The 12,264-nt window shown below is 39.8% G+C and overlaps 1 protein-coding gene across 30 annotated transcripts in view; it reads right to left on the bottom strand.

Moving 5' to 3' along the window:
* Positions 1-12,264, bottom strand: part of LOC127161376 (NACHT, LRR and PYD domains-containing protein 12) — a 340,105-nt gene that overhangs the window by 26,304 nt on the left and 301,537 nt on the right. The window lies entirely within an intron of this gene.

The following is a 12,264-nucleotide window of genomic DNA, read 5'->3' as shown; positions in this document are numbered from 1 at the left end:
TCAATCTAAATAGGGTAGAAATTGGATAAAAACACACTTGCAAGTATGTCATAAACCTACAATATAATTTGGCTATGTTGTGTGCTGCTTAAAATGTATTTGGCAACACAATGTGCACCTGGACCAGTTTTATTACATAATTTCTAACATTTTATTTTTCATTGATATTATTAGATCAAAATCTTTACAGTTTAGACGAATCAGCAGAAGCAATATTTATCATAATCAAGTTAAAATTATTTTGTAGTTTGCTATCGCAGATAATCAATATATATATATATATATATATATATATATATATATATATATATATATATATATATTGACCAAATCATGGAGCCCTATGTGCTATAAATAAAAACAGAAAACAATTTAAATGATTAAGTAACATTAGTGGGTAGTTCAAGAAAATATTTTGTGACAGTGTGGTTTGTTCTATGATCTAGTTAATTTTTCTTCCATTTTATGCAATTATCAATATGAACACTGTTTTTGTTGTTGTCCATCTCACCAGCAAATAAAAACCACCTTCATCTGTTGTTATACAGCTATGGAGCTCACAATAAAACTTGAACAGAATCGGGTCAGGTCTCTTGTGTGTGTGCGTGTATGTGTGTGTGTGAGTGTGTGAGTGTGTGTGTGTGTGTGTGTGAGAGAGAGAGAGAGAAAGAGAGAGAGAATTGAATTTTGAATTAAGCTTTATTTACAATTTATTAAGTGACAATACAAAACAATTGTTAACACATTAAAATATATTATAAAGAAAACACCAAATTTACTTCAAGAACAGTACACAATGCTCCTTGACTAAACCAAATCAATTCAAAATTTGACAGATCTTTCATAGCTTTATAAAAATTGAAATCAACCAACACTCTAGATTTGACTAAACTTAAAAAAAACCAATCCACAACACTTTGACAAAGCTTTTTCTCAATTCTGTTTTTTTCTACTAATATAAATTGCCAATTTGGCTTCACCCAACATAAAATTCAGTAATTGAGAAGTAAACCTCATGTCACGTCTGTACTTAAAACCCAAAATAAGTGTCTCTGCAGAAAAACACTCATTAAAACAACTGAAAAACTCATTTAAGAGCAGGAATAAAGGCTCCAACCTAAAACACTGTACAAAAACATAAAACACTGTTTCCCTTTCTGAACAAAAAGGGCATGTACAGCAAACTTCTGGGTTTAACCCTCTGGGGTCAAAAAACGCGCCGGCACGGTTTGTGGCAGTTTTTCTGATAACGCCAAAAAGAACTTCATTACTCTGTCATGTTTTATTGTACAGATAAGAGCAATACATCAATCAAATCTGTAAGGAGTCTTCTTTTATTTGTTACACTCATAATAACAACAACACTCTGCGGTTTTGTGAAATAAAGCAAACAAACAGGGTATGCAGTCTGCTGCATTGTTCTCTGTGATCGTCATTAAGAAATGCGTCACTAAAATGAACCAAAACTCAGCGAATACTCAACATGAAGTAAGTATTATCGAAAAACAAATATCATGTGTTAAAGTAATCTGTATGAAACCAACCCCATGTCCAGTCTTTCTTGTCAGACCTAATTATTTTTAATTTGATCACGCCCACAAGCTACTTACACTTTGATATTATAATCAGCCATGTGGAGGCGCAAGCAGCGTACCGCCCACATCAACGTAAACAAAGCAGCGAGCCTTGACTTCATTGTTTATCTTGGCTGCTTGCATCTTGTTACTGGAAGAAGACACGCTGTGAGGAGTAAGATTTATATGTCCCTCAGAGGAAGAGCGCAATGCGACACACAGGGAGATCCACCGAAGGAGTAAGTCTTTCTTTTATTAGCCAACTTATGTTAGTTGTTGTGTCACTGTTGTAGACATTATAGTAGTTAGATTTTTTCCAAACTATAATTCCTGACTACGTGCAATCAAGTGAAATATTATGAAGTACTATAAAATGTATTTATTTATTGTATAACAATAGGATAATATTAGTTTATTATTAATACTCCGTTCATGAATAGATGTTTAACGTGTTAAACAATCTTTTTTTTTCAGATATAAAATGCCATTTTTTAAGATAGCATAAAACATGTCATACTATATGTATCATGCTATGTGTATATATTACAGATGCTCCTAAAATATTAACATGCTCACAGATGTTTTTTTTTTCTTTTGTTTTTTCCTAGTGATCTGATACCTGCACCACAGGTGAATGCTACATGAATGCCACATGAAGAGCACTGTACCAACATCAGATGTCTTGTGAACTAATGTTCTGAATGTGTTTCATGGCCTTTTTCAGTGACTTAAAAATTTTAGTTTTTCACTAACCACGCATAAACATTGTTTTCTCAAAAACACAAACATGTACATTAACGTTGCTTGCATATTATTGTAGCCCAGTTTGAGCTGATTACAATGTAATCAGACTTTAGTCATTAATATGTTTTTTAGCAAATTTCAGGGCATGTCAAAACTTCTCCAGGGTGCCAAAACACCCTCAGACCCCAGAGGGTTAAAATTTCCAAGTCCACAATGGGATTGTGCAACAGAGGTTCTTCTCTCATCCAAGGCATTGCACATCTGTGAGATCCCTTGATTTAGGTAAAATTTCCCAGGCTGTCAACATTGAATGATAAAAGGAGAGTCAGTCCAGATAAATCCAATTTAAGAGTGTCCATAAGGAAAAGATGCCGGTCTAACCCCATACTGCCTGCTTTTCTTAGGAGGGCACAAGCTACTCCAGCCCAGCTTACATCTTTTCCATAAGTAGCCTTTTTGCTGTCTGTAGTCTGAAAGTTTTTATTTTGCTATTAATGTCCACCAGTCCATGACCACCTTCTTGTCTGGGCAGATATAACACAGATGGTGTGTTTTGGCCAATGGTGACCAAAAAAACAAAACAAAAAAAAAACTAGATGCTTTTGAACTTTTTCCACCAGATCCTCAGGAGGTTCTAAGATGGTCACTTTGTGCCACAAGGATGAAACTACAAGGTTTTGCAGACTAAACTCTTACTCTGTACGATAGCTGGGTGAGCAGCCAATGCCAGCAAGACAACCAAGCACACACCTTATCCACCAAACCCTCCCAATTAAGCTTTTTGTTAGCACATCTCTACCCCACTGTAAATTACCTGGAAGTCTCGGACTACTAGAATCTGAACCACACTATAGGGCATCACTTTTGTCCCAATTTACTTTGGCAGTTGAAGCTTTGCCATAACTCTCTAAAATATCAGTTAAAATATGAACGGAAGGGCTGGCAGAAAGTCATTGTCACTCCCGGGAGGAGGACGATAAACAAGGAGGTGATGATGGAGGGAGAAGCCAAGGAGGAGACAGAAGGGTCCAGGGCAGATCAGATGGAGGGAGGTGCCAGGGAGAAGACAGGAGGGACTTGGAGCAGGAAGAGCCAGGCGGGACCCAGGCCGCAGCCATGATGGTGGCCCACGGTGGAGCCTATAGAGGGAGGAGCCATGGTGGAGGAAGAGCTGACGACTCCAGGGGGTCGACCGCCGGCGGCAGAGCAGGTGGTGGTGGAGCCCGAGGCGGAGACAGAGAGCCAACGAGCCAGGGCGAAGCCGAGGATCTGGAGGGCCAAGGCAGAGCAGGTGGCTTCTGGGCCCCTCTTTCCACAGTCAGATGTGATTTGCAGGACACCAGCACCCACTCGATGAAGGCGGTGAGGCTCTCTCGAGGACCATCCCCGGACAACTGTGCTCGTGTGGTGGTGTTCAGTCCAGCAAAATAGAAAGAGCAGAGGCAGTTGTTCGGGTAGTGCATGTACTTGGCCAGAAACACGAAATCCTCAGTGTGGTTCTCGAGAGAGCAGTCCCCATGCAACAAGAGGAGGACGAGGACAACAGGATCATTCATAAAAGGAAAAAAATAAAGCACTGATCAAAACGAAAAAACAAAACACGACACCACTAACTTTTTTTATTGGTCCAGTCTTCTGTCAGAAATACGTGTGAGGGAAATGCACGAAGACAAATGTCAATGAAATCAAAGTCTTTAATATATTCCAAACGGGTAGAAATACACATACACATTGACGAGACCGGACGACAAACACTGAACTGAAACCAACTTATAAAGACAGGTGATTACAAAGAACTTAATTAACCCTCTGGGGTCTAAGGGTGTTTTGGGGCCCTGGAGAAGTTTTGACATGCCCTGACATTGGTGCTTTTTTCAGTATCTTAAAAACATATTAATAGCTGAAGTCTAATTACATTGTAATCAGCACAAACTGGGTTACAATAATATGTAAGCAACATGAATGTACAATCCTCTAATGGCCCATCAATGGGCCATCCAAAAAGCGTGTGGGTGTGATCTAATTAGCGGTACTGAGCTCAGAGGGAAGAAACAGGACATGGTATTGGTTTCATATGGATTACTTAACAACAGAATATGTGTTTTCGATTTCTTATTTCATTTAAAAGTAGACATTTCAAGCTTTCTATAGATATATTTCTCATGTTTGTGTGTCATGTATTCGCTGAATTTTAGTTCATTTTAATGACGCATTTCAACTGGATATTCATGGAGACTGAGAAGACTGAAAAGACACACTGAATATTTTCTTTATTTACAAAAACCACAAAAAATTGTTGATATGTTGAGCGTACACAAATAAATGTAATCTTTCTACAGATTCAGGTGATGTATTACTTTTATGTGTCCAATCAAAATTGAGGGAGCAATTCAAGTTCTTTTTGCAGTCATGTGGAAAATATGCGAGTGCTCCTGCCGGCACCTTAGCCGACCCCAGGACGTTAAGACACAGATGATACAAGGTTAACTCATAATGACAACGAGGGCAGGAACAGGAAAACCATATATGGGCACAAGAGGGAAAAACTAGTACGAAGAGTTCGGGGTGTGACACCCATTAGCTTTTCTCTTATTTTACAGAGGAGAGGCTCAATTACAAGTCAAGTCAAGTCAAGTCAAGTCAAGTCAAGTCGAGCTTTATTGTCATTCTGCTACATATGTGGACATATAGTAGAACGAGATGTCGTGTCTCACAGGACCACGGTGCTACATACTAGTTAAGCATAATATAAACATACAACAGTACACAAATAAGAAAAGCAATTACAGATTTATACAACAGTTAACCATTTGACTATACATATACTATAAATACTATAACTATAATAAACAGTTGACTACACATACAAAACTGAGACAACAAAAACTTTACATAAGTACTGTACATGACGTTTTACAAAAGAGACATTTGTACATGAAATTGTGCAGAAGAGAGATTTTGAGGGAAGCAGCGCATAGTGCAATGCACAAATAAACATATATATATATTCTGATTGAGTCTTTGTAGCAGCAAGTGTTTATAGAAAGTGTCTAATGTAGATAAGTGTGTTACTACAAGTGGTTTGTATAGCCCACTCACCTGTGCGTAGCACACTCAGAATTGCACTTTGAAAGATTGTCAGCCGTTTTAATGAGTTGGGGGGAGGAGGCTGAGGTTTTCATGATTTCAGAGAGGGACAGGAAGACTGGAGTTAAGGACTCTCACAGCCTGGGGGAAAAAGCTGTTGAGAAATCTGACAGAGCAAGCTTTGATACTCTGGTACCTTCTACCTGATGGCAGGAGCTGGAAGAGATTGTGGGAGGGATGGGTGGGATCCTTCATGATGCTGGAGGCCTTGCTAGAGCATCGTGCAAGGAAAATGTTCAGGATGGAGGGGAGAGGGGCACCAATGATCTTTGCAGCTGTGTTCACTGTCCGCTGTAGGGTCTTGCGGTCAGCAGCACTGCAGTTCCCGTACCAGACAGCGATGCAGCTGGTCAGCATACTCTCAATGGTGCCCCTATAGAAAGTGGTGAGAATGGGTCGAGGGAGACTTGCCTTTTTTCAGCCAGCGGAGAAATTGGAGGCGCTGTTGGCCCTTTTTGTTGAGCGACGTGACGTTGGTGGTCCAGGTGAGATCCTCTGTAATGTGCACCCCCAGGAATTTAGTGCTGCTCACTCTCTCCACAGTTGAGCTGTCGATTGGTCAGTGGGGGGGTGGTCAACAGAGTTTCTTCTGAAGTCCATCACAACCTCTTTTGTCTTACCCACATTGAGGGACAGATTGTTAGCGCCACACCATTTAGCCAGCTGAGCCACTTCCTCTCTGTAGTGTGTTTCATCGTTGATGCTGATGAGGCCTACCACAGTCGTGTCATCAGTGAACTTGATGATGTGGTTGGAGCTGAACTTGGCAGTGCAGTCGTGGGTCAGCAGCGTGAAGAGCAGTGGGCTGAGAACACAGCCCTGTGGGCCACCTGTGCTCAGTGTGGTAGTGCTGGAGGTGTTGCGGCCAACACAGACTGACTGGGGTCTACCAGTTAAAAAGTCCAGGATCCAATTACAGAGAGAGGTGTTTAGGCCCAGCAGGTTTAGTTTGTGAATGAGCTGCTGAGGGATTATTGTGTTGAATGCTGAGCTGAAGTCAATGAACAACATTCTAACACATTCTGTTCCAAGTGAGTGAGAGCTAGGTGGAGAGTGCTGGATATTGCATCGTCTGTGAAGCGGTTTGGATGGTATGCAAACTGGAATGGTCCAGCGTGTTTGGGAGACTGGACTTGATGTGATGCATGACTAACCTCTCAAAGCACTTCATCATGATTGGGGTCAGTGCTATGGGATGATAGTCATTCAGACAGGACACAGGTGACTTCTTTGGAACTGGAATTATGGATGTGGATTTGAGACAAGTGTCGACGACTGCCTGGCTCAGAGAGGTGTTGAAGATGTCTGTCAGGACATCCGTCAGCTGTGCAGCACAGTCTCTTAGTACACGGCCAGGTATGTTGTCAGGGCCCGCAGCCTTTCATGGGTTTATCCTGGATAGGGTCTTCCTTACGTCAGCTGAAGAAAGACAGAGTACCTGGTCGTTTGGAGATGTGTGGAGTTTCTGTGCAGGAGTGTTGTTCTGTATCTCAAATCGTGAGTAGAAGTGGTTGAGTGCATCTGGCAGGGATGTGTCATCGCCACTGGCCTGTGGCAGGGGCTTGTAGTCAGTGATGGTCTGAATGGCTTGCCACAGGGACCGAGTGTCTTTACTGTCACTGAAGTTATTGTTGATTTTGTGAGCATATTGATGTTTTGCCTTCTTGATGCCATGAGACAGATTGGCTCTTGCTGTTTTGAGAGCTGCCTTATCTCCTGATCTGAATGCTTCATCTCGGATTTTTAGCAGCCCATGAACCTCTGCTGTCACCAGTGGCTTCTGGTTGGCACGTGTGGTGATGGTTTTGGTGACTGTCACATCATCTATGCACTTTTTGATGTAAGCAGTCACTGTTTCTGTGTATTCTTGCAGGTCTGTATGGTTATTGTAGGTGGCCGCCTCTTTAAACATGTTCCAGTCTGTGTCCTGGAAGCAGTCCTGTAGTGCAGAGGTAGCACTGTCTGGCCATACAGTGATCTGTTTTTGAACCGGTTTGGTAATTTTGAGAAGTGGTCTGTATGCTGGGATTAGCATAACAGAGATGTGGTCAGAGTACCCCAGGTGGGGGCGGGGTTCAGCCCTGTAAGCGTTTTTTTTTTTTTTGTTGTTGTATAAACAAAGTCCAGTGTGTTGTTTCCCCTTGTTGCAAAGTTCACGTGTTTGTAGAACTTTGGCAAAACAGACTTTAAGTTTGCGCTATTAAAGTCACCGGCAATGATGAAAAAGCCGTCAGGGTTATTTGTTTGTTGTTCGCTGACGGCGCTGTACAGCTCGCAAAGCGCGTCCTTAGCGTTTGCACACGAGGGGTGTAAACCGCGACAATAATATTGGCTGTGAACTCCTGCGGTAGATAGAACGGCCGACACTTCACAAACATAAACTCCACCAGCGATGAGCAGTGTTTTGTCACTACTGCAGCATTGTTACACCATTCCTTGTTGATATACACACACAAGCCTCCCCCGCGAGTCTTACCAGACAGTGATGTATCTCTGTCCGCTCGGCAGTAGGTTAGCCCGTGCAGTTGAATGGCGGAGTCCGGGTTTTGTCGTTTAGCCATGTTTCAGTGAAAACAAACAAACAACAATCTCTTGCCTCATGCTCTGTGGACTGACTGAGCTGAATTTCATCCAGTTTATTTTTCAGTGAGTGAACATTTGAGAGCATGAGTGTTGGAAGAGCCGGTCTTGTAGGGTTTGCCCGTAGCCTAGCGTGTATGCCTCCACGCTTACCACGCTTACGTCCTCTCTCGCACCGCCGGCGCCGCCGCTTTGTGCGGGTAGCGTCAGAAGGTGAGGCCACAGTCTTGAGGTCCGGCTTCAGTAGTATACAAAGGCCTCGAAGCTTCTCAATGGCCACCAGTGAGAGTTGGTGTTTGTGTGCGTTGCCAAATTCCAAAAGGCTTTGGCGATCGTAAATCTGTTTTGGAGTGCTTTCCCTATGTTTTAGCGGTACATTTACACTGTTTGGAGATGAACGGACGACATTAAAAGACATAAAAGCACCGTCGTTGGGACCCAGAATAGCCACTGCGTCTGACCGCGCCGCCATCTTGAGTTTGTCACCAAACTGAAACCAATAACAAACCAAAAATAGGGCTGACCTGAGAGAGGGCATCCCTGTCTCATGCCCCTCTGTACTTTGACCGGAACACTCAATCCACCTGCCATTTTTATCATACATGTAGCATTATTGTACAACAATTTTATCATTGCAATAAAATTATCTCCAAAACCAAAAGCCTTTAAGACTCTAAAAATAAACTGGTGATCAGCTTAATCGAATGCCTTTTCCTGATCTATTGATAAAATTCCTATTTTAATATTTTTAAAAGAAGAATCAATAACATCACATACTAAATGCAAATTATTACTGATACATCTATCTTTTATACAATAGGAATGATTTTTGTGTATAATTGTGTGTAATATTTTATTTAACCTATTAGCCAAACACTTTGATATTAGTTTGTATTCAGAACATAAAATAGTGTAGTATTTGGACCAATCAGACATACATTAATTGTTACATTTAACAAATAGTCTTTAAACACAACAAGCCAGCTATATGCTGGAGCTCTGGAGACAACCCCCCAAAGCAACTATCACCCCAAAAGGGCTCAGTTGCCAGGACGACGGTCTGATAAGAGGTTTTATTGCCCAGAGAAATACACATTTGCCCATAGGAAAGACACAATGCCTATAGAAATAGACTCTTTCCTATTCATTCACAGACAAACCTTTCTTTGACCTTCCTATCACACATAGCCAGGTCATTGTGTACAGTATTACTGCATTGTATTTTAATTTTGTCTGTTGTATTTGTATTTGTCTTTCTACTGTTTTATGCATGCGTTATGATAGATGACTAGTCGTATAACCCACCTATGCCATGTTTGGTCTCTTTGAATTCATATTTTGATGATCTAAAAGATGGTTTAAATTAGATGTTGATACCTATGCAACATATTAGTGTTTTAAGAAACCTTACTAGTTTTTGCATTACACCCAATCAAATTACGTATGCAAAATACCATGCTCACAGACAAAGAGTCGTAAACTGGAAACTCCCAGTCACAGAACATCTTTGGAGTTCATCACTTTTCAGACCCAGAAGAACGTGATCATGATTCCAAAACCACCACTGCTCCAACCATCAAGACTTTCACCCAAGACTGCATTCGGACACTGGTTCAACGACCAAGGCAATGCAAGTATCGTACATTTAACTAAACAAAACAGAGGTTTAGTATAAGCTGTAGAAAGAACTGATGGTTTTACTCAGGTGGCTAACTGACTCTTTTCATAGCTTCATTTCCTTGTCTCTCTCTAACTGCTTCTCACTTGCCCTTCTCCCATGTATGAGTGATTTTATGTTTGTTTGTTTAGATTAGTTATGTGTTAGTCCTTCATTAACCCTCTGGGGTCGAAAAACGCGCCGGCGCGGTTTGTGGCCGTTTTTCTGATAATGCCAAAAAGAACTTAAATTTCTCCGTCATTGCTGATCGTACAGATAAGAGCAATACATCAGTGGAATCTGTAAGGAATTCATGTTTATTTGTGTACACTCATAGTAACAACAACACTCTGTGGTTTTGTGAAATAAAGCAAACAAACACGGTATGCAGTATGCCGCGTTGTTGTCTTTGATCGTCATTAAGAAATGCGTCACTAAAATGAACTAAAACTCAGCGAATACAAAACACAGAGACATGAGAGACATATCTATAGAAAGCCTGATATGTCTACTTTTAAATGGAATCTACTTTTTTTTTATCTACTTTTACAATAAGTCTTATTGAAAAAAAAATATCATGTGTTAAAATAATCTGTATGAAACCAACCCCATGTCCAGTCTTTCTCGTCAGACCTAATTATTTTTAATTTGATCACGCCCACGAGCTGCTTTCGGTTTGTTATTATAATCAGCCACGTGGAGGCGCGCGTGGCGAACCGCCCACATCAACGTAAACAAAGCTGGAGACTTCACTTCATTGTTCATCTCGGCTACTTGCATCTTGTTACTGGAAGAAGACACGCTGTGAGGAGAAAGATTTATATTTCCCTCAGAGGAAGAGCGCGATGCAACGCACAGAGAGATTCACCGGAAGAGTACGTCTTTCTTTTATTAGCCTTCTTACGTTAGTTGTTGTGTTACTGTGATATAACTTGTACACATTATAGTAGTTAGATTTTTTTCCAAACTATAAGTCCTGACTACATGTGCAATCAAGTGAAACGTTATGAAGTATGTTTCACTTCATTGCATCGAAATGTTTGACGATGCCAGGCTGTTTTTAATGTTCTATAAAATAAAAATGGTGCAATATAAAAGTAATAGCGTTTAGACTGTAAAACTGAATGACAGAGTCTAAGATTGTTTAGACCAAACTACTGTCATAGACTGTATACTATGTTCAGAAATAGATGTTTATGACGTGCTTAATAATAATACATTAGTTTCTCAGACATAAAATTGCTTTGTATTGTATAAGACATACAAAGCATGCTTGTGTTTATGACTATAAAATCATATTTATTTGTTTATTTATTTATTTATCGTATAACAATAGGATACTATTAGTTTATTATTAATACTATGTTAATGAATATATGTTTAACGTGCTAAACAATAATAATTAGTTTCTCAGATATAAAATGCCATTTTTTAAAGATAATATAAAGCATGTGTGAGTCTATGACTACAAAATCATACTATATGTATATATTACAGATGCTCCTGATATTAACATGCTTACAGATGTTTTTTTTTTTTCTAGTGATCTGATACCTGTACCACAGATGAATGCTACATGAAGAGTACTGTACCAACATCAGATGTTCAACTACACTGATTTTTTTTTTTTTTTTTTTTTATTGTAAAACAATTTCCTGGACTACTGATGTTGAGTTTTGTTTCTTAAATCCATGGAAAGAAGCAGCAATCACTTAAATATTAGGTATAATTTACTTGTTTCACTTGTTGAACAGAATTCAGAAAACAGTTTTCTGGAATGACACAAAGTCTGTTCACGTCTCTATGGTTAGATCAGTGTAGTCAATAATGTGCTTTTGACCTTCATTATGTATGTTTTGATGATACTGTGTTGTAAATAAAATACAAATAATCTAAAACTCCGTTCTTTGAATCTCTCATTGTTTCTACCTGACAGTCACAGTCTGACTGATGGGCCATTAGAGGAGGGCCTTTTGTCTCTCAGGTGTGAATCAACGATTCATGGTCGTTGTCACTCCCTCGCATATTCCCTTTCAGTCACAAAACATGTTTTAGAAAATTTAAATCAATATATTTTTTTCTGTTAACGCGTGAATGAGATGATTTTCACATCTTTATGTAGAAAAAACTCTAGACAACCACATCCAGTTCTCAAAAGGCTTGTGAACTAATGTTCTGAATGTGTTTCATGGTCTTATTTCAGTGACTTAAAGATTTTAGTTTTTCACTAACCACGCATAAATGTTGTTTTCTCAAAAACACAAACATGTACATTAATGTTGCCTGCATATTACTGTAGCCCAGTTTGTGCTGATTACAATGTAATCAAACTTTAGCCATTAATATGTTTTTAAGATACTGAAAAAAGCACAAATGTGAGGGCATGTCTAAACTTCTCCAGGGCCCCAAAACACCCTCAGACCCCAGAGGGTTAATTAAACTCTTGTGCACAAATTACATGAGTGTTGATTCTGATTCTGCCTTGCAAATTAATGTCCCTTTACGATTCCGATTCGAGCTACATGCTCTAATGCAATGGTACTTTAAGAAAGTTATTTTCTG

Source organism: Labeo rohita, unplaced genomic scaffold (genome assembly GCF_022985175.1).
Source record: "Labeo rohita strain BAU-BD-2019 unplaced genomic scaffold, IGBB_LRoh.1.0 scaffold_63, whole genome shotgun sequence".
Classification (NCBI taxonomy): Eukaryota; Metazoa; Chordata; class Actinopteri; order Cypriniformes; family Cyprinidae; genus Labeo; species Labeo rohita.
This window is presented reverse-complemented; position numbering and strand designations above follow the sequence as displayed.